Source organism: Muntiacus reevesi, chromosome X, assembly GCF_963930625.1.
Source record: "Muntiacus reevesi chromosome X, mMunRee1.1, whole genome shotgun sequence".
In the NCBI taxonomy this organism is placed as follows: domain Eukaryota; kingdom Metazoa; phylum Chordata; class Mammalia; order Artiodactyla; family Cervidae; genus Muntiacus; species Muntiacus reevesi.
The window spans coordinates 19,588,015-19,614,503 of record NC_089271.1 but is presented as its reverse complement, the minus strand read 5'-3'; the positions used below and the strand labels follow the sequence as shown (position 1 = coordinate 19,614,503).

Genomic DNA, 26,489 nt, shown 5'->3' with positions numbered 1-26,489 from the left:
TCAGGACAGCCCCGCTCCCCAACAAAGAATTATCCAATCTTAAACGTTAGTTGTGCTGAGTGTCAGTAACCCTGCTTGATCTACTTCAAAGACTGACGTCAGGACCATCTTGCAAACATTCTTTTCCAAGCAATCAATGCAATGCATTTTACAGAAATGAAAACATTAATAAAAAGAGAATAGTAATTAATGGCCCAATATTTATAATCAATTCACATTAATCAGAGACTTAGGCATCAAGCATTCTTAAATATGATTCTTTTGTTAATTGATAAACTAAGTATATTTATGGTATACATGGCATATTCCTGAATTACAGTATTTGGCCTTAAACACGACCATTTTGGGTACGTTACTTTTTCCTCTCAGATGTATCAGAAAGCAGTAGGTTATCTCAGCAGCTCATCAAGTCTTTTAAAATATGAATGCTAAGCATTAAGCATTAGTAATCACCAGCACTAACATCAGTGTCATCATTTTTATTGTCATCATTGCATTTATTATATACTCGTGATATGCCTGACACTGTGTCCTGTACTTCACATACATTATTTCCTTCCTCCTTGTGCTGACTATACAGAGTATATGCTGTGATGCCCGTTTCATTTATGTGGGGGGAAGAAGGCTGTGATGGTTTGTATAACTTGACCAAAGTCCTACAGCTTGTAAGTCACAGAGGTCAGATATCACACTCCATAGCCAGTTCTTTTAATCACTAGCACCCACTGCATTCTTTAAAAATGTTCTTTTAGTTGTGGTCTTCTGGGTTTTGCCACTATTTCACTGTGTTAGGTTGCAGGAAGAACAAGCAAAGGCTTAAAAAGGCTGCAGAAACTGTCATCTACACAAAGAGGTGACACCACAACTTTGACATGTTGGTTTATTTATTCATTCATTTGTTTGCTTGTTCATCCATCCATTCATGCATGAATTCAGTCAGTCAGTCAACAAGCATTTATTGAGCATAAAGCCTGCACCAGGTGCTGAGGATATCAGCTTTGGGGATTCAAATACGGATCAGGGAGTCTAGCCGGGGTCAGGTGAATGGGCAGAATATTGCCTGGAAGCATGAATTGTTTGCTCTCTTTAAGGGTTGTGGAAAACAGGAAGGGTTCCTTAATGTCTGTAAATATCAGAGCAAGCGTGAGAGAAAGGCCAAGGAGGCGAAAGGAAAGGAAGGGAGGAGGGGAGGAGGAAGGAGAGGGGTGGTAGGGGCTGTGCCTGGGAGGCTGTGGCCCTGGCCCAGTGCTGACAAAGCTGCGGCCAGTCCGAGGAAGGCCAGGCCTTTGCAGAGCCCGCCTTTGCTCCTGGGCTGAGCGAGGGCTTGGCAGGCATCTGTGTGTCATCAAGAGGCAGTCTCCTACCCATGAGGCCCTTTCTCTCTCATTCCTTCTCACGCTGTGTGCAGCCCACGCAGAAAACTGGGGAAGTGAATTCCGGGCTGTCTCATCAGGCTTGGCTGCATCGTGACAACGCTGCTCGCTTTAACTCCCCCGACACGTTGTGGCATTTGAGAAGGAGAAGGAGTCACGACGAGCATATCGAGACCTGTACATTTAACTTGTACTTCGCGCCTCCTCTCCCTGCCCGGGGACTGATCAGTCCACACCCTCCGGTTTAGAGCTTTATGTGTAGGGCGAGGTGGTGGCTGCTTTAATCCCAGGCAGGTCAGTCAATTGGCTTCTCACCGAGGGACATTTCTATTAAGCTGCAGACAGATTGGAGTCGCTTTTGACTAGGCAGGTGGCACAAAGGCAGCTCAGAACAATTTCATCTTGACTGCTAGGAAAACAGCAGAAAGCAAGCCTTTCTTATCACCCAGAAGTCACTGGAAGCCTCTAGAAAGGACAGTGGCACTTCTTTCCACCCCAGAAGACCTGCCTTGAAGTGTCAGAGGCACAACTGAATCCTCAACACATAATACACATTTTTCTGCCTTGCTTTTGCCTGACCCCTGATTTTAGATACAAATGATAGGAGTCATGGCTGCCCTTTTGTTCCGGAGGCAACAGATCCTGAAACCTTACTAAACAAGGTTATTCAATTCTGCGTGTTCAAACATCCATTTATTCAGATTGAAGCTAATTTTCATTTCTGAATCATCTGTATATAGGTTACCTGGAATTTACTTTAGCCAAATTAACCTTTTTCTTCATAAAGCACATTAATACCATGAGCTGGATTTGAATGGGAGGGAAGGATTAAAGGATTGGAATGAATTCACTCCTTTAGTAAGTGAACATTTGAGCATCTACTATATGCCAGGCACTATGACACTAATGGTAGGTGATAAAAGACAATGTCCCCTGAGGGACTCCCAGTCTAGTTGGGTACGAATGTAAAAGTGGACTTTAACACATAATGGCTGCAGAAGGAAGAAAGAAACAAGTCGTGGCCTTTGAATACAAGTGACAGAGATTCCAGACAGGATGTTAGAAAACAGATATTCTATTGAAAGAAGGTTGAAGAGCAGATGCTTTAGAGGTGCTGCAGGCACAGGTTCATGCCCTGGCTTTGCTATTCTCTTGATCTGTGATTTGTCTCATCACGGTTTCTTTTTCTGAAAAATGAGAGTAATACCTATCTCATAGGGGCAAGTTTTCTCACCACCCTAAAGGTCACTGAGCAATGTTTGGAGACTTTTTTGGATGTCACAATACAGGGTGGGTACCATTGCCATCTAGTGGGTAGAGACCAGGGATGCCACCAAACACCCCCCCACAAGAAACTTCAGGAGTGTTGAGGCCGAGAGACACTAGGTTGCATACAGAGTGCGTACACAGTAGCAGCTATTATTATGACAGCATGCTACCATGAGAAGGGACTTAATTTAAGACACTGAGCACTGGACGTGCTGGATAGAGTGGGACACATTTGTGCTTCACACTCACATTCCTGCTGTGTCACGGAGTAAGTCTGTGACCTTGGGCAAGTTCCTGACCATTCGGAGCCACGTCTATAAATAGGAGTGATTATCTCGATCATGAGAGGCAAACATAAAGAGAGTGAGTTGACTCAGATTGGGCACCCGGCACAAATCAGCATCCCGAAAATGTCATTCCCTTTTTTGCCCCCACAAATTGCCCATGCCCTCTGCTCCCCCTCCCTTTCCTCCAAGGCCAAGTGTTGGTTGGTTGGTTTTTACATGAAATACTCTCTAAAGAGGAGTTCTGCATATTTCCCCAGGGAATATGAAAAAGCTCACTGAAAAAGAAACCCCATTAATTGTTTGTGACTAATCTGAGCTCACCGAGGCCCTTGTAAGCCCCTGGGAGGACTTGTGTCTCACTGACCTCCTGAGATGATCTCTAATCTGCAAGTACCATCTTTCTCCTGAAGGAGGCACTGCAGTCCCATTTTTCAAAACCTGCAGCAGCTACTGTTTCCAAAGCCTGTAAAATTACACACATTTCATTTGAGCACTTTCATTTGATTTTTGGAGACTTCAAGGGATTTCCACACCCTCCTCGGCCACTTTTAACTACCAAATATGTCCAGTTTGTATTTCCAATCTTTCTCTGAAGAAAATCAGTTTAAGAAATATTTAAGTCAAGCTGCCATTCTCTTACTGTCAAGGGAAAGGGAAACAATGCATTTCAGACATCATTTTACTGAGCATTTTGAATGCGCTTGATGGTCAAAAACAGAGGCATCTCATCTTTTTGGTAATCTTTTGTACACAGACTGTATACTATTGAAGTCTGGTCCAGAAACTAAAACAAGATTCATGTTGATCTAAACATCCAGAAGCGGCCCTGTGTCTTCTCTAGGACATCCTCTCCTGGCTTATGCCCCATTCACATCCAATCTCCTCCTCTTAGTATTCTCCAGGGGTGTTTTCTCCCTCTTTCTGATGATACTAAATTTGACAACTGAATCATTTCTGCTTTGCAATAAGAGTGAAACACGTAGGCAGTCAGTACTAAATACAACTGCCACATAACATGGCAGTTTGGAGACTCTATGAAATGGCTAATTTAGGGGGTGTCAAGAACCAGGAAATGAGGAAATAAAGGCTCATTTGGAGTTTTATGGCAAGTTTTAAATCCCATCTTTGAACTGGAAGCTACTTGCAGTAATAATATTAACAAGTTCTTGTACTTGATTTTAAAAATTCCAGCCTACTTCTGTGTTTATTCTCTTCTGAGGCTCACAACAGTTCCATGAGACAGACAGGGCAGGAATTGAATTTGCAGTTCACTCTTATGTGACTTCCAGCTTCACTCAGGGTAGAAGACTGTGGGATGTATCATCAAGAGAGTTTAAGACTAATTTTTGATTAAGTGTAGTTAACTCTGTCATAGATATAAGTGGGTAACTTAATCCTAGCTCTTTTTCTCTGTCAGTGAGAAAAGCTCTGGGTATAGGCAGAACCATTATCTGTCCTGTTATGGTCCATTGCATGGGTTGAGATAGTACTTTTCATTTCAAATATATAAAAAAAGTAGGACCACCATTCAGGGTGCAGCAGGTGCCGGGGGTGGGTGGGGTTAGTTACAACCCATGCAATGGGCCAGAACAGGACAGATGATGGCTCTGCCTATACCCAGAGGGACTTTTCTCATGGACAGAGAAAGAGAGCTAGGATTAAGTTACCCACTTATATCTATAGATATGTTTCAAAGGAAAAGTACTATCTCAATTTCCATTTCTGTTTACTGTTTTCTTGCTGCCTAATTAAAACATACTGTATCATTTCCATGTATGTGTGTGTGTGTGTGTGTGTGTATACAATGCACACACATATATTTGATTCTGGAATTTGAAAATCAGGTTGGGATGTCTTAATTTAAGAAAGACCAGGTGGCAAAAAAATGGACCTGGGGAAAACTTCTGTTTAAGATACTCCCAGATCATCATCCTGAAGGTCAACTCTTCTGGAAAGCTCTCCATTGTCAGCAACAGCCAAGAAATGGCATCCCAGATTCCCTACAGGATTATATACAACATTCACTGCTGGTTATCTGTCAGGGGACAGAGAGCCTGGGAGTCATTCTGAGCCAAATCCAATCCAATTAAGGGCCAATTATAGACCTGCTTCCATCGCCAGGACTAGGCTACACCACCAACTGAGCTGGTCTTAGAGCCCCTGGCTGGCAGGGAGTCCCAGTGCATGGGAAGATCACATGGCCTGGATAAGACAAAACAGCTGATAATGCCCAGAAACCAGAACAGATGGCATATGAAGCTGCATCAGAATGACCCCTGAACCACCTCACCATCTCACTGCCATTCCTTCATAACTAACTGTAGATTCTGTTTTCTCCTGGGTGATACCCTTCCTCACTAGGTGATGAAGTCATAAAATGCCAAGAGGTGATGGGCAAGGCTTCAGTCCTGTACTCAGGGGCAACCTGCCACAATCGTGCAATCTTGGCCACGATGCTAACTAGAAATACAGTGCCCGGATGCCCACATCACTGCTGACAACCTCACTGGACATGTAGGAGTTCAAATGCCTAGCCTAACTCAAAGAAATTTGAGTTAGAAATTTGTGTTAGGTAAAAATGTGAAAGTGAAAGTGAAGTCGCTCAGTCGTGTCCGACTCTTAGCAACCCCATGGACTGTAGCCTACCAGGCTCCTCTGTCCAGGGGATTTTCCAGGCAAGAGTACTGGAGTGGGGTGCCATTGCCTTCTCCAAGGTAAAAATAAAACTCTATTAAAAATCAAAACAACTGCGAATTTTGGCTGGCACTTCCAACCAACTGAGACCATTTCAGGTCCACATTCCAGCATCCACTAGTGTAGTTGTTTCTCCAGGCTGACTTTGAGTGTCTGATCTGCCAATCTGAGAAGCAACCTCGTCCTTATATTTAACTGAGATCTTGAGGACAGTGGGGACGAGGCAGCACCAAGGACAGCATCCTGTGCACTTTGGCAACAGAAACTCTTCAGAATGGCCTAGAGCAGTGGTTCTCAAACTTTTTCAAACATCAGCAGCATCTGGAGGGCTTCCTGAAACTTAGAATGCTGGACCCCACCTCCAGACTTTCTGATTCTGTAGGTCTGGGGTGGGCCTCAGAATTTGTATTTCTAATATGTTCCCATGGGCTGCTGCTGCTGGTGGTCTGGGGGCCACACTTTGAGAACCACTGACCTAGAGCCATGAATCTAGATTGTTTAGGTCTGGACATTCCAAATTCCCTAACTATTCCATTATCTGGTCCACAGTTTTATAGCTAGTATCCAAAGGTACAGAAAGCAACTTGGCCACATTTCCTTGCTGAAATTCAGATAACATGATGCGTTGATGAAGCAACAGTCATTATTCCTTACAATAGTGCTTCCAAGGGTCAGGCACTGCCCCAAGTACTCTACCTCGTAATTCTTAAATGAGTTACTATACATAAGAGCTGCATTTTACAGGTGAGGAAACTGAGGCACAGAGAAGCTACATAACTTGTCTAAGGTGGCACAGCTAGAGAGTGGGGCAGCCAGAATTCAAATGCAAGCTGTCTGACTCCTAACCATTGTTCCAGACTGATTCTCCATGTGGCAGACAGAGTAAGTTCCACTGGGGTGGAATACACTGTGTAAATTACGAGAGATAATCATAAAGCATGAGGAATTCTGTTCGTGGCATCAACTTACCTACCAGTCACTTAATCTCATTGATACAATATTCATTTCTGTAACTCTTAAGTTCTAAGCCTGCTATAGTCCAAGGGTTGGCAAACCAGGGTCCAGGGGACAAATGTAGCCCATTATCTGATTTTCAATTTAAACTCTAAATTTTGAGATAATCTTAGACTTGCGTGCAGTTGTAACAAATAATACAGAGATCTCTGAATGCGGTGCTGGCAAGAAATAAGGGGAGTCACTTTTCCAATCTCTATAGAAATATTCTAAGGAAGGTCTTGCCAAATTTCAAGTATATGCAGAGACCAAAAAGCCAGGTATGATCATCTTCATTCAAGCATACTGCTATGGATGTCCAGGCAGTGAGAATAAAACACAGAAGATGTTCTAAATTTGAACATCTTTCAAGTCCAATACAAAACAGGCCCAGGATCCCAGCTACCTGGCTGATTGATGGGCAGCTGTATAGCTTTTCTCAAACATTATGACATAAGAACTGAAGCTAGTTTCTGAACAACTGACTTATTTTTATTCTAGTTACTTTAGTTTTGGGGTCAGGCAGCAGCAAGTTGCTGGGTACAGTTAGACCATCCTCAGTGCTGACAGCACACTAGGATCACCTGGACCTGCCTAAGCCCCATCCCAATCAATGAGGGAGGGGTATGCTTCACAAGACCCCCAGGTGATTCTAACATGCAACTTGCATCAGAAGGACTGGGTTAGAGAATGTTTCTCAGATCCTCCATGGACAAACCAAACTGAAATATGTCTTGTTCGGAAAAGTATTTCTTTTGTTGAATGTGAAGATGGTTGCGGTGAAAGTCTCCTAAATGTGGAAAATAGCCACACATTGTTGGAAAGCCATGCAGCATCTATATCCATTTATTCAGAGGGTGATCCGTGGTGAGCCACAACTTCCCCAGGGCATGGGGAAGAGATACTGAGGTATCCAGCCTATCGCGTGAGTTCAGAACAATAGCCATGTTGGGTTTAGAAGGGGCTGAAGATGCGGTAGTTCCCACTAGTGAGTGTTCGATATGCCTTGTTAGCGCTGTGTGTCTATTCCAAGACACATGGAGTCATATCATCACAGGTAAGGGTGCCATCAATGTCTCTCAGTCTAACCAAGGTCCAGGCCGATGCAAAGGGCCTGCTTTCCAGATATGTCCCACGCCCTGGAGAGTCACTTGAGTTTAACTATTAACTCAGCAACTTTGAACCCCTCTCCCAATTCATCTCAGACTAAAAACTGCTAGGGGTGCTGTTTTCCTCCAGTTGCACCCTTTGGAATGACTCATTAAGAGCAGAGCCCAAGTAATTCCCCATTCCACTGAAGTTTGTTTTAAGAAGGTGAGTGTCTAGATGTAAACACAATGTAAGTGGGGTATGTTTTTTGTATGATGTGCTAAGGACTAATTGCTGCTTGCTGAACTATGGCACTGTAAGCTTTGGTTCAAGGCCAGCCGGCTGTGTTGGCCTGCTTCCAGAAAAGGGAATCCATGAGTTCTTAGGATGGCAAGTCTTTAGAGACTGGCTGTTAGCCTTTTTAGAAATGCCCAAAGCAATATGGTCTTATCCTGCAGCTAGGATCTGGTTTTTGAGATAAACAAAATGCCAACTTTGAGATTCTTGTTAATAACCCCTACTCACTGACATATAAAATATAAGAGCTGGACTTGGCCCAAGGCAACTGTATTAGTTTTATATTGTTGCATAACATGGAGAAGGAAATGGCAACCCACTCCAGTATTCTTGCCTAGAGAATTCTGTGGACGGAGGAGCCTGGTGGGCTACAGTCCATAGGGTTGCACAGAGTCGGACATGACTGAAGTGACTAAACATGCATGCATGCATTGGAGAAGGAAATGGCAACCCACTCCAGTGTTCTTGCCTGGAGAATCCCAGGGACAGCGGAGCCTGGTGGGCTGCCATCTACGGGGTCACACAGACTGAACGACTGAAGCAACTTGGCAGCAGCAGCAGCAGCTGTATAACAAATTACCCCAAACCTAGCAGCTTAAAGCAATAATACTATCTCAGAGTTTCTGTGGGTCAGGAGTTCACAAGTGGCTGAGCTGTGTGGTTCTGGCATCCCTGATGATGTTGCAGTCAACATATTGGCTGGGACTGTAGTCATCTAAACCCTTGACTAAGACTAGAAGATCCTCTTTTAAGATGGTGTACTCTTACCACTGGCTGATTGAGGCTGACGGTTATCAGGAGGTCTTGGTACCATTGGGCTGCTTGAGTGCCCTCACAACATGGCAGCGGGCTTCCCTCAGACCCAATGATCCAAAAGAGAGCAAGGTGGAAGCTGCAGTGATTTTTAAGACCCAGTCTTGGAAGTCACACCCTGTCATTTCTGTAATATGCTACTGATTACACAAGTCAGCCCTACTCCGTGCTGGACAAGGGTATATGAATACCAGGTGGCAAGACTCACTGAGGGGTCACCTGGGAGGATGCCTACCCCAGCAACCTAACCCCTACCCCTCTTTTCTTTTTTTAACATTTGACAGACCTGAGGTCTGGAGAAGTGAGGTTTTGTCCAACGTCACTAGCCTTAACATCTCAGTGTTTGCTTTTCTTTCAACCCTACTGATCCCCATCATTCACAATTTCTTATATTTATTTAAAACACCAAATGTTGTTTATCTTTGGGGATATTAGAAAGCTTACTTCCAAATGTGAAGCCAGTTTCCCTGATGTTTTTAACAGCAGACGCTTTCATAAACCAGATAACATACAAGCAAAGCACAAACTCTGAGCACTAGGGGAAGGTTTCTCTTCACTTCCCTGAGTCATTAGGGAGGAGGCGCTCCAAATGGAGGGAGGAGAAAGCAGAAACTCTTAGGTAGGGCAGATTCAGAAATAAGCTAAAAAGTCAAGGTTGAAGGGACAAATCAGCTTGTGTACTGCCCCCTCTCCTCGGTTTGTTCTCATATTGTGATCGTGTTCCTATTCTCTTTCGATTTGGGAGGGTGAAAACAAAAACAAGAAAAAAGCAGAGAGTAACACCAGAAATCAGACTGATGGAAGGGTGATCCTCCTTAGGAGTTACTGTCTCATTAATCCAAGATGAAAGGCAGTGATCAACCAGAGAAGACTCCCTAGAAGAAGCACAGAATTTTTCTTCTGTAAAAATTTGTTTCTGAAAACACACACACACACACACACACACACAGACATACACACGTTTTTAAGCACAAAACTCAGAACTGCGATAAATGCTATCAGCTCTTTTGTTTTCAGGATCCTCTTTGAAACAGCCATCTTCTAAAAAGGACGGCAACCAGAAAGAAACCGCTTCTATAATCTCTCTCCCTTTTCGAACAGTTAAAAAACAACAAGGCCTGTCATGTCAGATCAACATAACTAGTCAGGACACAGGACGACTTTCTCTCTGCCTGACCTATTTTGTCTAATGGGGTCTACTCTTTCACCCTCTGACAAGCCACCTTTTCTTCTGAGTTCCATTTATAGCAGGGCTGTATTAATGGTTAAATCATTAGGAACAGGTCCGTTTCCCTCCTAAGGGTTATTTCCTGTTCAATAAATTAAGCCATGAGATCGGAAGACTGTCCATTTCTGCTTTATTTAAGCTCAGATTCTTCCTAGCCCACAAACTACTGGGGCATTGACAGGTGGGAGCCTGTCCGGCAGTCTGTGGTCATTTGTGATTTGTCTCATATTTTGTTCTCTGAGTAAAGGGGGAGGCCCTTGGGAACCTTCCTAAGCCCCTGCTGGAGACTGGAGCGGAGATGCTTCAGTGGGGAGCCCCTGGGCTTTCACTGGGCCGCCTTTCTAAATCCTCAGCAAGAGTCCTTGGACAAGCGCCGTGAGTTTCTTAGATGTCTGACCCTTGTTGTCACCTTGAAAGAAGGTTTGCGAACTCCATTCACCCACCATGCTTGTTGCTGCCACGCACGTGACCTCCCTGAGCAATCAGAGCATTAATGGCCCACAGCTCTCAGAGTGACCTGTGCCTTTCATTCCCTAAAGCCTTTCTCCCTGGTTTTTCATCACCAGAGCCCTGCAGCAAACAGGATTATTTTAAAAAGTAAAAACACAAAAGCGATAAACAGGTCATCCTGACAAACAGCCCTTAGTGACCTACCGCTCGCAGGGCCTACACTGACTCAGGCTCACCAAGACCTCCCAACAGGCATTTCTGCCCACCCGGGGCATCCCTTGCTCCAAGTCAGCTCATGGAGGTGCCATGCTGAGTCTAGGCTTTTATACATCCTCAGCGTATTATTTTCCAATTTCTCTCTCTTTCCCTTCCCATGGGCAGGCTAACTCTTACCCATCATTCAGGTCTCAGTTTAAATACGATTTGGGAAAAGCCTTTCCATAACCCCTTAAACTGATAAAGCATGTACAGTTTTCTGTCTTGGTCCCCTCATGGCTGCACCATGGAGGAATGGACTGCCATCACTCATTTTATTATCTGATTTTCCTTCTAGATGATCAGTGCCATGAAGGGGTATAACCTACCCATTGGTGTGTCCACAGTGCCTACCTAATACATTTTCTGGCATATAATGTAACCAAGATAAAGTCAGGCATCTGGTTTCCTCCTTTAATACCGTTTAAGTACAGTCTCCTCCAAAAGAAACATAAATTGATCACCAGAAGTGGCCTCAAAAAGGAATGCAAACCTTCACCTAAGATTAACATTGTAAAGTGACCTAAAAATTCTTGACCCATTATTAGTCTATGATTCCTTCTCTAGGAAACTTTTTCACAGACTCTCTCTTCATTCTTTCCCCAGAGTCCACTAATTGCCCCGGTCCTTTTTATTTTCCTGTAATTTCAACTCAGTTCACTGCTTCCAATACTCCTCTCCACTCATTTAGACCTCCACCGACCATCAGCACCACAAAGAGCTTGATGCCAAGATGACAGAGACTTCATCTTGCTTAGTGAAGGAGCAAGGCAGGGGATGTGTTGATTTATAAGCTTTTTTGGGTCTTCAGCTCAGAATAATAGTAACAGTACACATTTATTGAGCATTTACTATGTGGGAAGCACTCTGCTGAATGCTTTAATATGTTATCCTCACAACCACTCTACGAGTATAAAACTGTTACTTTCCTGTACTTGAGAAGAACACTTGCCCAAGGTGACACAGCTAGAAAGCAGGATGGCTGGGACCTGAAAGCAGAGTCTGCACTACAGTGTCTTCACAGTAGGCACTTGGTAAACAGTTGAATTTAGAGACAAGGTTCACCCAGCAAGTAGCCTGGAGGCTGCCAAGGTGAAGGGTTTTGAAGCAATTTCTCTGATGAATTCATTGCCAGCTCATGTCAAAGCTTTATTTCAAAGTTGCTTAAAGAGGCTTCAAAGAGCCAGTTCAAAAACTTGGAATAGAAACAAGTGTGGTTAGATAACATTGTTACACTGGGTACAGGTGATCTTTAAGCTCTGTCACAAGGCTAAGCTAGAGAGGCAGGTAAATCTCATCTCCCAGAGGGGGCTCTTAATCTCATTAAAGTTGATCAGAAGAAAATCACTCATAGGTTTTATCAGAAATGCTTCCTAGAAGGGACCACTCACTCCACCAGAGCATACAGTCTTCCAGCTCAGGTTTGGGATCATTTTCTGTCACAGAAACAGCTCTCTCTAGAGTATGGTTTCTCACATTCAACACTATTGACATTTGGGCCAGATAACTCTTTGGAATGGGGATTGTCCTGGGCCCTGCAGGCTTTTTAGCACATCCCTCTACCCACTAGATGTCAGTGACACTCCCTCCTCCTGGTTGTAATAGCCAAAAATGTCTTCAAATAGTGCCAAAAGTCCCCCGGGGGCAAAATGCCATCCCTTTCACTGAGAACTACTGCATAAAACCCTTGATTCTCAAAGTGTGCTCCATGGACCAACAGCAACAGCATCCCCTGTGAGGATGCTAGAAATAGACAGCCCCTGGCACCCACCCAGGTTTCCTGAGTCAGAATCTGCAACTTAACAGGATCCTCAAGTGCTTCCTCTGGACATTAACATCTGAGAAGTGCTTCTAGGCCAGCAGTTCTCAACCTTGGCTGCACATCAGAGGCCCAGGAGATCCCACCCCCAGAGATGCTTATGTCATTGCTGTGGGACAGCCTGGACCTTGGAATTTTTAATAATTCCCCAGGTGATTCCAATGTACAGCCAAATTTGAGCTCTTCTCCTGGGGGATTTAAAGAAATTCATCCCTCCCCAACTTTGGGAGTGATTTACCAAAGCTTCTAAATAAGACCCCGTATCTCCAAAGAAATGCTTTTCTTCTCATGAACATCCGTTTTTGACCTCTTGTCACTTTTAAGGTGATAAATTAAGGACCTTTAATGATGACTTCAAAAGGTAGGATTTGACTATAACTTTAAAAGTAATGGTTGGAATGATTCGGGGTGGGGGGAGGGAATGAAGGCATTAATTTAAGCTTGCTCAGAGAGCTTTTTAAAGAAGAGTCACCAAAACATCCCTCAAAATCTTGCTAACTAAAAAACAATTCTGTACTTGAAAAAGAAAACCCAAACATTAAATGGCAAACACTATCAAGAAAACTGTTTCCCATGAAATGTACAATTGTATAAAGAGCCCATGCAAATTGGGAAGCAAAATATTACTCCCTTAATAGATAAATAAAGGAACTGAACTCACAATTCACAAAAGCAGATCCAGAATTAATAGAGAATCCATGAGAAAATGAGTCTCCTTAGTAATTAAAGGGATATTCAATGAAAAAAGTTACTTGTAATATTCACAAAAATTAATGGGAAAATGATCATGAAACAGGGGCTTGTTCATTCCTTCAACAGATAGTCTTCTGTAGAACAAGTGCTAGGCCAGCCTAGATGATGAGGGTGTGGACCTTAGTAAATGAAGAAAGTTCCAGCCATTGTGGATTATTATGTCCTCCAACCCAATTAGACCTTGATGGAAGCCATCCTAAAGAGAATATGTGGCAAAAGTTTTGTTTACTTATGATAGCAAAATTCATTAAGAACCTAAGTGTCCAATATGGTTAAGTCAGCCCTTGTATACCCACCTGATGGAACAGTACACATACTATCTGTGATGTGAAAGTGAAAGTGTCAGTCGCTCAGTCGTGTCAGACTCTTTGCAATCCCATGGACTGTAGCCTGCCAGGCTCCTGTGTCCATGGGATTCCCCAGGCAAGAATATTGGAGTGGGTTGCCATTCCCTTCTCCTGGGGATCTTCCCAACCCAGGGATCAAACCTGGGTCTCCTGCATTGCAGGCAGATTTTTTAGTGTCTGAGCCACAGGGAAGCCACCATCTATGATATAATGAATGATAAATTAAAAAAAGAATACAAACAGTAGAAAACTGGACAAATGATTCAGTAATCAAATTCTGAAATGCTACATGATATCGTCTTCACACCCAATATACACAATATATATTTGTACATTTAAAGTTCCAAGGCACCCTAATGCTAAGAAAATGGTTTATCTGTGCTTGATCCAGTAATCTCAATTTTTCTGACCATGGAAATTTTTTTCCCTTCCTTCCCTTTCTTTCAAAGGTGAAACTTGCTTTATTGTCTCTTGGAACTAGTATTTCTCAAACGAAGAAAACCTTAATGATATACTAGCATATATGGTAGTATTAAGAGCTATGCAAAAATAAAAGCCACACATGGGTATATACATATGGAAAAAATTCATTAAGTTGTTCACTTAAGATTTGTGCATTTTACTCTATGAAAATATTAACAGTACTACATTCAGAGTAGGCAAAAATATTTTTTAAATTGAAAATTAGGTATTCATTAGGACAAATACCAGAATGTTAAGTCAAATTATTTTTACACTACAAGTACACTTATACATATCAGCTATTCATTTGAGGTGCCTCTAATACCATCAACACGTACAGACTGATTGTAGGGGCTAGGAGCTCCAGATAAGCATTTAATCTTGGACCAGCCATTAACTAGCTGTGTAACCTTGGACAAGTGATTCAAGCCCTCTGGATTTTAATTTCCTAATTTCTAAAATGAGGATGAATAAGAAAACTCAAGTTTCATTCATCTTTGAAAATAGGTTTACTATTTTGGAAGATTGCAAAACTTTATAGCTATACCTTTGCTTGATGGTGTACCAATATCCAGGTTTTTATTTAATACTAAGACTATGGACCGTGAGCTACCATCGTTACTGTAAAAACAAACAAAACAAAGTGTCAGTGAGCTCTAAGGGGATCTCCATGACAGTGTGCTTCCCAGGATGCTTTACTGGAGACAGTGAGGGAGGCCTACATTTGTTTCACATGTTCTGTTCACTCTATGTCAAGAAATTGCTTTTCCATTTGGATGTCCCAGGACCTCTGCCTGCCAGAGACCATGCCAGACAGTTCAAAGAGGATACTGGGTATTTCTGATGAAAGTGCCATTGTCCCTAGGTCTCAAATGCTCAGGTCTAAACAACATAGAAGGTTTTGCCATCTTTGGAAACTTGAGAACCTCTTAAGACAGCAGCCTACTCGGTTTTTTCATCACTGTGTCTTCCTCTGTGCGTTACTAATCCCTGCTCTACTAGGAAGTCTTGGGCCAGTGTTTTTCCAGTAAAATCTGTGGCCTCTTTAGAAACAGGGAGGTCTGTGCTCTGACAGATGGAGACACTGACGGCAAAGCCAGGAGCCACCAGTGGTAACTAGTCTTGGATTATGCCCCTGATTTCACAAAGATCTCTACAAATAAGTTCAATATCATCTCAGCTGCCGGTTCCTGACTTGATATCAAAGACAACAAACTCTCAATACAATAGGATTTAAAAAAAAACAAACCTTTTTAAACTTATTTTTAATGAATTTGACCTGGACATGCAATTTGCCTTCTTAGCGTCACTCAAATTCTTCACACCCAGCATGTAACACTGCTTGACTTTGGATTTTAGGTATAGAATTATACCCCCCAAATCCTCAAATGTCCTGCTCTTTGTGTCTTTCTCATCTCCCTTTTTTTAAACTAGTAATTAGTAGGAACATTTCAGTTTTTACCTTAGCCACCAAAGGCTTCATGATGTACCAAAGCCAATTGGTGTGGCTATTTTGCAGCTTAAGGAAAAAGTTTTAAAAGTTTCTACCTAGAGTTTTGTTTCTTTTACTTTATGAGTGGCTGGTCGGAGATAAAATAAAGTTCTGGGTTTGGAGTGACGCTGGCGCAGTTTCACACAGCGTGCTTCCTTTGTCCCTGACCTTGGTGTGGAGGTGCGCTAAGAGTTGTGTTTGTAGCTGGCACCGCCTTCATCTCTGTGTGGTCATGATGGTCACGTGGGGCAATGCACATGAACGTGCTTTGCAAACTCTAGAGGACTCCACCAATGCCCTCTAACAAACTCCAAAGCTTCAACCAGTGTGCTCTGGGAGCCTGGTCGGCCACTCCATGTGGAACTGGATGGAACATGAGGCACGGCCTTTCTCTTGACGACATTTGAGTGTCACTGTGTTTATGGCTCTATGATTTAGCACCACGCAGGAGGAAGTTATCATTGCACCGCCCCCAGGTGTCTGGGTAAGGAACCAAATGCAGAGTAGTGTTGAGTGGACTCCATTTCCTAAATGATGTATGTGGGACCGTGGCAAGTATGAGTAACACGGCTATAAATGGGTCATGGCAAGGCGTAAACATCACATGCCCTCAGCCTGGACTTAGAGTGACACATGGGAGCTGTCTGGGGTATCACCCCTGCCACAGCCAAGGTGTGCCTTTCTCAATGTGAACGTTTTTTGCTTAGGGTAGAAAAGGGATGCCGGGTAGCTGGAGAGTGACATTTCCCACAGGGGGCCTTGCATTCCCCATCGTTCTCACCCATGTCCCTGACAGGGGAACAGGACACAGGAGAATAGCTGACAGCTGTTGTCTAGGCAGCAAAGCGGTGTGGCCCGGGATATCGCCCAACACCCTTGCATTCCAGCACCCCGACAAACAAGTGTGCTTTACAGAAGGGGCAATTTTAGCTCTGGATCCCTTCCCATTGTTCTCAACTTTAAATGTGAGCCCTGACCCAGGTCTCTGAATTCTTGGATTCTGGTCACATAAAGGCATTCTGAGAACACTCGGCATCCCACCAGGCCAAGGATGGAGACACTGGTCCTCTGGGGGCCCTGCACTCTTGGAAGGACCATTGTGACCTTGGCCATCAGCAATGTCCTATGTCCAGGGCCGCTGGGCCATCTCAGACTCTACTGGGGCTGGGGAAGTAGAGCAGAATCTGAGGGAGGGTAGGGTGGTCTGTAGAATGGCAACTCCAGTGACTCTTCTGCTCCATCTGCTGCCTCCTGCCAGCTCCTTCTACAAGGAAGACCCGGGCTCACTTTGTAGATGAGATGAAGATGAGATGAGATGTGTCAAGTCAGTGATTCCTGCATCCCCTTATGAAGTACAGTTTGCTTTTCTTAAATCTCAGTGGCCACAGTGGTCTGGGCAAACTGCGTCAAGGTTTCCTTATGTTTCCAGAACTGTCTTAAAGTCAGAGATGTCCACAAGCTGAACCCAGTCATGAGGGGCACCTTAGGGCTTTTAAGAAAACAGTTGCTGAAGGGTCGCTGCAAATGGCTCTTCCTGTTTCTCAGGATAGCTATAATTCTAGCCCTGTGAGACAGATGTGTGGGGGTCAAAGTCCACCTTAAGCCTGTCACAGAAACAGCTGCAGATGAGGTTTTATAGTCTGGACACTTGTTGGAGAGAAATGTCACCTCATAGAACAAGCTTCGGTGACAATTTGCTATGAATCATCACCTTTTCCATGCTGCTCAGAGAAGCTCAAGGAATGAATGCCTTGGTTTCAAGGGCAGCTTGTGACAGGCCTCTCCCTTGGCCAGAGAGACCGGCCGTATGTCGCCGAGCACAGTGACCACAGCAGTAACACGGCTTGGGCACACACCGGCCATGACGCAGCTCTGACTGGGGCCCAGGACAGGTGTGAGCAGAGTGGGGACGCACTGCAGCCCGTCAGCACTGCTGATGTCCCGCCTCTGTGGCCCCTCGCTCACTCCCGCTGCCTGGCAGGCATTCCAATGCCACTTCTTCTCCTGCTCTCAGCCCTCCAGTGCTCCAACTTGCCGGTCCCTAGGCTTCCGCTCTGTGTCAGGTACCAGGACAGGGAAGGGTATGGAAAGACATGTCCTTCAGAAGGTCACAGCCTGCAGGACGGCTATGGCGGGAATGAGATGAGGGGAGAGAGAGGATGTATAGGCAACTCACTGCAATGCAACCTCTGACGTGGAGAGCCATGCGGGAGTGGGAGGACTTCAGTTAAGTTATTAGCCACTTAACTTCAGTTAAGAGGGAGAGGCCTGAAGGCTTGAATCGTGTTATGTGAGCAGTAAGTGGCAACAAACTCAGTGCAGGGTGTGCAAGGGAGACCCAGACTGGCATGGGGGCCCCAGGTGAAACTGGGAAGCTGCTGGTCAACAAAGTACATTTCAGCCAGGAAATCATGGACTGGGAAAGAGGAAGCATTTTGTTTTCTCCTGGTGAGTGACCTACACTGAAAACTGAATTTCTATGAAAAGGAAATAAATGCTATAATAAAAAATACAGGAGCCAGTGGGAGTACCGTTTTCAGTTCTGTAGTCAATGACGTGTTCCTACCTTCCCCTCCAGTTCAAGAACCATCCAAACCTTCCCTTTAAGGGAGTGGAAGGGGCCCAGAGCCAGGACACTGGAATTCAAATCCCAGCTTTTCTCTTTAACAGCTGTGAGACTTTGAGCTACTCACTTGGCTCTTTGAACTTCTAGGTGTTTCATCCCAACAATGAGTATAATACAACCTGCATCACAGCCACACTACATAAATGTTAAAATGATGCCACAGGCTCTGTCATCTCTATAGAAATACACAGGAAAGCAAAGCTTTCTAAAAGACCTCCGCTGCAGAATTCTCCTCGGGGTTCACTGGCCACAGCTGGGTTCCACAGCTGCCCCAAGCTGTAAGAGAGACGGGGAAAGGGAGTATTTGGCCACCAGTGTTTGTAGCAGAGAAAAGCAAAGGAGAAGGGGATTGTGAATGGACACGGAGAGAACCAAGCCATAGTGACTGCCACAGCAGGTGTAGTAGGAGTGGGGTGATCCTCCCACAGCCACTGGCAAAAAAACAAACAAACAAAAAAAAAAAAACAACAAAATAAAACTATAAAGATTCTATTTTTTAGAAAAGATTCAGCCTATCCACATAAGTGAAACATGCAAGAAATGGCAGCAAAGAATAATGGAAAACAAAGGGGTGAATAATGTTCAACCATCCTGGCACTGCAAGTGCCTTTAAAGAGAAAGGGCATTTCGAGAGAACAGCATGTGTATTATCTGTGGTGAAACAGACCACCAGCCCAGGTGGGAGGCATGAGTCAAGTGCTCGGGCCTGGTGGGCTGGGAAGACCCAGAGGAGTCGGGTGGAGAGGGAGGTGGGAGGGGGGATCGGGATGGGGAATACGTGTAACTCTATGACTGATTCACATCAATGTATGACAAAACCCACTGAAAAATAAAAAAAAAAAGAAAAAGAAAAAAAAAAAAAAAAAAGAGAAAGGGCATTGTATCAGTTAGCTATGGCTGCATCACCAACCATCTCCAAATCTAATGGCTTAAACCAGAGGTCCCCCACCTTTCTGGCACCACGGAGCAGTTTCATGGAAGAGAATTTTCCCACAGATCAGGGGTGCGGGGGAAGGTTTGGGGATGATTCAAGTGCAAACGATTATGCACTTTATTTCAATTATTATTACATCAGCTCCACGTCAGGCTCATCAGGCATTAAATCCTGGGGCTTGGGGACCCCTGGCCTAAAACAAAAGCATTTATTACTCTGGCTCATGTGTTTGTGGCTCAACTGACCTAGGCTGGGTATCAGTGTGAGCTGGGGGCTGTGCTCCACATGCTGCCCGTCCTTCACTGGGGACCAGCAGGAGGGCCTGGGCACACCCTCCTGGTGGCAAAGGCAGATGTGCAAGAGAGCAAATCAAAACATGTGATCCCTCTCAAGGCGCAGGCTCAGAACCAGCGCACTTCTGTGTCATTCTCTTGACTGAAGCAAGTCACGTGGCCAAGCTCAGGCATGAGGAATCCCATCCTCCTCACGATGATAGGAAACTAAAAAGTTACAGGGCAATGAGGATGGATCTAATGCTGACTTTATACTCTAGGGCTTCAGAAGGAAGTCATCTTCATTTAGTTTGGAGTCACTCAGATCCCTAGAGCCAGAACTGATGGTCACAGCTTCTATTCATAGTTCACTTTACCTTCACGGACTCAAGAGGTAAAGCTTTCAAGTGAAAATGAGGTTCTCAATTTTGACCTGTCCCTATCATATTGATTCACAAGCTGTCCCTAAAAATATCTCACAGGCATTAACAGTTCCTTTTCTTTTTCCTTTGCAGACTTGATGTGAAGAATTGAAGAGTAAGAGAATGGATTCAAACAAAAATGGCTCACTAAAAAGTTTTATATATTTGTATGAAGATCATGTACCTCCTGAATGCCTAAGACTCTAGCAGAAATGTCCTGTTTGTACATTTATATCTCTTCCTTCTAGCTGGCTGCACTACTTACTTTATCTTCACATTTGGCAACTTGCAGAGCAAATCAGCTCCAGAATTTACCACTTGGAGGGTGTGGTTTTGAGAAGGGATATGATTTCATGGAGAAGGATACAACGATATGCATAACAGTGATCTTGATAGAAAGTTCTCTAAGCTACTTCCCACACTATTTTAGTCAATATTTGGAATGTATTTGAGTTCTTCACCTTCTAAATTATATCAATAAACTTTTTATGAGTTCAAATAAATATTTGAGTAAATGTAAAATGTGGCTCTAGACTACATTAATTTTCCTATGTTCAGATAGCGACATATCCCCCACATGGAGAGGAACCAGACGTGAGCACAAACCAAATCTCATACTGCCTAAATGGGAGCTTCTTATTCTAAATTACTGGTTACCACAGGTAAAGCTATGGCTGACTGATCATTGCAAAAGAAGTTAAATATTGCCCGAGGAACTGGGCATCACTGACATTCCTCCTTCAAGGACAACTTTTATGGAGAGTGCATTTTACCTCCATAGAAGCTAAGAAATTCTCTTTGCCCAGAAGGAGTAGAGTCCATTATAAGCCACAATAAAGTAAAGTTGAGAGATGAGAATGAGAGCAAGAGACTGCTCATACCTTAGCTGTCCAAAGAAGATGGAATGAGTCTCCTACGGCTAAGATGGAGCCTCTACCAAACAATCACAAACCAAGAAGGATCGGTCATGCCCCGCTAGTGTCTGCTGAGTTTCTCAGCTGTCCCTGTAACTTCACGGTACAAATGAGGACCACAGGGACCACGTCCTCGAGCTCACACTGTTTCAGACATAAGGGTGTCACCAACTTGGTAGGCAGACACCCCAACACCATGACTTTTTTCCTTGCTTCACTTCCTGCTGTTTAAAAAACGCTGGATGTCCTTTTAAATATCCCAAGTGTAAACTGGTCCTTAGCTTTTCTGTTTCATTGAGATGGGTTTCCAAAAGCAGGACTACCATTGCACCCATGTGACTGGCTGCAGATTAAGGCAGTGCCTGATGAGTTTAGGTTTTGCTGAAGGGGTGCCCAACTATCTGGTCGTGGGTCCCAGATATCTCGCTGGCCTGTGGCTTAGGCTGATGATCCAAATCTACTAGAGTCATACGGGGCGGGGAATATCAAGTAGAACAAAATACACCAGCTCATCACCTGCAGAACATTCCATCCCTTCCTAATCAGGATAGTTGGATAGAGTTACAAACTATATCTCAGTTTTCCCTTTGTTTATCAGTTAGTTCAGCCACTCAGTCACGTCTGACTCTTTGCGACCCCATGGACTGCAGCACACTAGGCTTCCCTGTCCATCACCAACTCCCGGAGCTTGCTCAAATTCATGTCCATGGAGTCGGTGATGCCATCCAACCATCTCATCCACTATTGTCCCCTCCTCCTCCTGCCTTCAATCTTTCCCAGCATCAGGGTCTTTTCCAATGAGTCAGTTCTCATCAGGTGGCCAAAGTAATGGAGTTTCAGCTTCAGCACCAGTCCTTCCAATGAATATTCAGGAGTGATTTCCTTTAGGATGGACTGGTTGGATCTCCTTGCAGTCCAAAGGACTCTCAAGAGTCTTCTTCAACACCACAGTTCAAAAGCATCAATTCTTCGGTGCTCAGCTTACTTTACAGTCCAACTCTCACATCCATACATGACAACTGGAAAACCATAGCTTCGACTAGACAGATCTTTGTTGGCAAAGTAATGTCTCTTCTTATTAATATGTTGTCTAGGTTGGTCATAACTTTTCTTCCAAGGAGCAAGAATCTTTTAATTTCATGGCTGCAATCACCATCTGCAGTGACTTTGGAGCCCAAGGAAATAAAGTCTGTCACTGTTTCCACTCTTATCCCATCTATTTGTTATGAAGTGATGAGACCAGATGCCATGGTCTTACTTTTTTGAATGTTGAGTTTTAAGCCAACTTTTTCACTCTCCTCTTTCACTTTTATCAAAAGGCTCTTTAGTTCTTCTTAGCTTTCTATCATAAGGGTGGTGTCATATGCATATCTGAGGTTATTGATATTCCTCTCAGCAATCTTGATTCCAGCTTGTGCTTCATTCAGCCCAGCATTTCTCATGATGTACTCTGCATATAAGTTAAATAAGCAGGGTGACAATATACAGCCTTGACATACTCCTTTCCCAACTTGGAACCAGTCTGCTGTCCCATGTTTGATTCTAACTGTTGCTTTTTGACTTGCATGTAGATTTCTCAGGAGGCAGGTAAGGTGGTCTGGTATTCCCATCTCTTTCAGAATTTTCCACAGTTTATTGTGATGCACACAGTCAAAGGCTTTGGCGTAGTCAATAAAGCAGAAATAGATGTTTTTATGGAACTCGCTCGCTTTTTCTATTATCCAACAGATGTTGGCAATTTGATCTCTGGCTCCTCTGCCTTTTCTAAATCCAGCTTAAATATCTGGAAGTTCTCGGTTCACATACTGTTGAAGCCTGGCTTGGAGAATTTTGAGCAGTACTTTGCTAGCATGTGAGATGAGTGCAACTATGTGGTAGTTTGAGCAGTCTTTGGCATTGCCTTTCTTTGGAATTGGAATGAAAACTGACCTTTTCCAGTCCTGTGGCCACTGCTGAGTTTTCCAAATTTGCTGGCATATTTAGTGCAGCACTTTAACAGCATCATCTTTTAGGATTTGAAATAGTTTGTTTATATATACTAATAAATGATCTATGTTCAGTTTCAAAATTAAATTCAGGTTTAATGTGATAAAAGCCATCTTCATATTTTAATGAGGTTTCCCAAGTCAAATCTGCAGCATAACACAGACCAGAGTCATTAGGCATATTCAATGTACTTGTTTAGTTTTCCACTTAATGGGTATTTTATTTTGTTAAGACTCAAACTCACTCTATGGGATCTAGCAAGTTCATAGTCTATCAGTCATTGGATAGTACATATAATCTAGGGAAAGGCAGATTTTATTTTCAGTGAAATTATAATTTAAAAAACTCACACGTATCATGCTAAATGCCTCTTTAAAAACTCATACATCACATTGAAACAGTGTGATTATTTATCTTACAGGTTTGTAAACAACTGCTTATTATGCAACTTATCCATGGGGGTGGAACAAGGTATTGATACAAGCAGTTGAAGATTTATTAGAAGAGAGAGAAACAATACTGTTTTGAGGAATTAAAAGTAAGCATAGCGGCTTCCCTGGTGGCTCAGAAGCTAAAAAATCTGCCTGCCATGCAGGAGACCCAGGTTCGATCCCTGGGTCAGGAAGATCCCCAGGAGAAGGAAATGGCAACACACTCCACTGTTCTTGCCTGGAAAATTCCATGGACACAGGAGCCTGGCGGGTTACAGTTCATGGGGTTGCACAGAGTTGGACATGATTGAGTAACTGACACATTCACTTTCTTTCATAGGGACAATGGTGACATCAGTGCCTGTGCTCTAAATGGTCCAACAGTGAGCGATTCTGTTGACAGGTGAGGATGTCTGAGGGAAAAATACAGTCCCTTCATCCATCTCAGCTGGCTGCCCACTGTGGGTGAGGCGGGGGATATACACCTTCACCTAGAACATCCCCTTCCGTCTCCCCCAACTGCCCCTCCACTCCCAAACGGGATATCTGTGTTCTGTGCTCGAGGCCGAGTGAGAGGAGAAGGACCCTGCAGGGTCTGGGACCACGTGGGACACCTGAAACGCTTCTCTCTCTGGAGCAGAAGCCATCTGCAACAAGTGAGGCTCTCCGGAATCATTTCAAGCCCTCACTTTTTATGATTTCTACATTTTGAGAGCACAGACTGGAGGGTAGTTAGCTTAGCTTCCAAGGTTATTTCCTAAGTAGCTGAACGACACAGCAGAATTTTTAAAGTGAGGTCCAGGGCATGGGGCATGATAATTACTCAAACAAATCCCTCATTTTGAACTAGAGCAGTTAGAGGATTTACACGAAGCCTCTTGTTAGGATTAGGTCCCTAGAAGGAGCGCCACTGATGTGGCCGCACCATCCCATGACATACCCTCTCTTACACTCTTGGGTTGATTTAGAATTAGGTTCCCTGCTGCAAGATAAGACGTGGAAAAGTTCAGGCAGAATAAGAACAGGGCTTATTTGGTTTCAAGGACCACAGGTTGATCAATTAACACTAGTTTCCTTCGAAGGCGTGTGGCATTATCCCACTGCTTTGCAATCTTTAGCTTGAAAAAGAAACTTCACTTAACTTGGTAATTGATGCTCCCTTGGGATTTTAACCTGCTGCTGAATATATGCATCAATGTGGCCCACTACTAGTTCCTTGCCTCACACAACATCACTGAGATTGCTGTGCTCCTCCAAAGGAGATGATATATTGCCCCAGCGTTTGGATGCGATTGTGTATTCAGTCAACAAGCTATGCACGGTGCGACCTACTCTGGGCAACACCACTTGCCAGCACATTGCTGGGCAAAGAAAACCCTTTGAGGTCATATACTGAGTTCATTTTTTTCTCTAAGTGAATGACCAAACTTGTCAAAAAAAACTGTATGTGCTGATTATAAAAGATGGGATTCAGTTGCAAAATAACATCACAGCCATAACAATACCTTCACCTAAAGGTGTTTTTCAAAGAAAGAAAAACAACCTCAATTAACTAATCATTTTCAGATTCTGGGCTGCACTTGGCCTCATATCCCTCAACCCTATGTTTGTTTATTGCAGGAGAAAAGAACTCCCATAACATCTGACTTCGGTGCAAAATAATTCAGTGCCACACCAGACTAGGAACGTGCACACTAGGAGATAACAGGGCTCTTTCTCTATGACCTGCTTTTTCCCTCGTTCAGTGAGGATACCGTCAAGAAGCAAGATTCCAGGGGGAACAGGACCTCTCCCCTTGGGCTTCAGATGCCTGCAGATGAGCTGCAAAGCAAAAGGTGGTCTGCGCTCTAAAAATTTCATTTTGAAACATGATCATGAGTTGGGCAGAGCGATGGGGAGAGGAGGCGCAAGTGGGATTTCACCCCAGTGGGCGGGCTACTCTTAACAAACAGAAGAAGCTCTAGGCTTCTCTGCAAACCTTTCCTACTCCTTAATATTGCTTAGGACTCTCTGGTGCACTAGATGAGGGAGGGTCCTGGAGGAATTTCACACACGACATTCAATCCACCAGCCCACACAAGTCCCGCTGCCTCACAGCTAATGGCAGGCTTTAGGCAAAAACAAAACAAAACCCCACAAAAACAACCAAAAAATACAAAACCAGGGCAGGTTTGAGGTTTATTTATAGCTTTGTTTTGCATTGCTTTCTACTGTGTCTTCTGGCTCCAGCCACACACACAAAGATCTTGGGGCTCAGCAGTTCTCACCCTCCTTGACCCACTTCTACAGGGCTGGACACCCACCAGGTCATGGACATTTCTGCTTGGTATTGGAAATTAAGCCTTTGCCTAGTGTTCTAAAATCATCTGGGGGAATCCAACTTTATTATAATTTCTTGAAAATGGTATGTTGCATTTATTTAAACTTGCAGGCAAGGAAACAGGCATAGCCGTCTCTAGTGATTAATAACAACTGTGCATAGACCACAATTCTTTAAATCTCAAAACACTCCCAAAACACCCCATCCCCAACCTAGTATTTTCCAAATCTCAAAGTCATTGCCAGGCAGGCATCATGGTTGATGATAATGGTTGAGGAGGGAGAGGCAGGGTGCCCCACTTGGAATCCAGGCAAACGACACCCACACCCACACCCACAGTGGGGAATTCGCAAGGAGGAAATAGCCAGAAGAGATGTCCCTAAATGACAGACCCAGTTCGCATGTGGGTGCTTAGTCGCTCAGTCATGTCTGACTCTTTGCAACCCCAGGGACTGTAGCCCGCCAGGCTCCTCTGTCCGTGGGATTTCCAAGGCAAGGATATTGGAGTGGGTTGCCATTTCATTTTCCAGGGGATCTTCCTGACCCAAGGATTGAACCCGCATCACCTGCATTAGTAGGCGGATTCTTTACCTCTGAAGAGGAAGCCTGGGAAGCCTGACAGACCCAGTGGTAGACTCCAAACTCTGTAGTTAGACTAGGTGAACTTCTGAGACCACCAACCTATAGATTCAACATTGTGACCCTACTTCACCCCTTGCTTATTTCCCTAGACTTCTCCCAACATGTTTTCTTCACCAGTTTGGGGAAGGAACTCTCCCCTTTCTGTGGCTCTGGAATCTTCCCATCTGGATAACTGGACTCCAGCTGCAGATTCTAAACCAAAATGACTGTGGCATTAATTTCCTTGGAGAGCATGCTTCCACCAGAGGCTTTCCCAGTATCTGCCACCCTGGAGTCTTTCATCCCATTTGGCTCTGGATCTAAACAATAATGCCTATTGCT

At 44.0% G+C, this 26,489-nt stretch overlaps 1 protein-coding gene across 1 annotated transcript in view; it reads left to right on the top strand.

The window, feature by feature from the left end:
* SMPX (small muscle protein X-linked) overlaps positions 1 to 20,397 on the top strand; it is a 50,912-nt gene extending 30,515 nt beyond the window's left edge. Inside the window, exon 5 of the mRNA XM_065916502.1 lies at positions 19,969 to 20,397. The gene's annotated coding sequence lies outside the window, so the exon portion shown is untranslated. The remainder of the gene's footprint in view (positions 1 to 19,968) is intronic.
* The last annotated feature ends 6,092 nt before the right edge of the window (positions 20,398 to 26,489 follow it).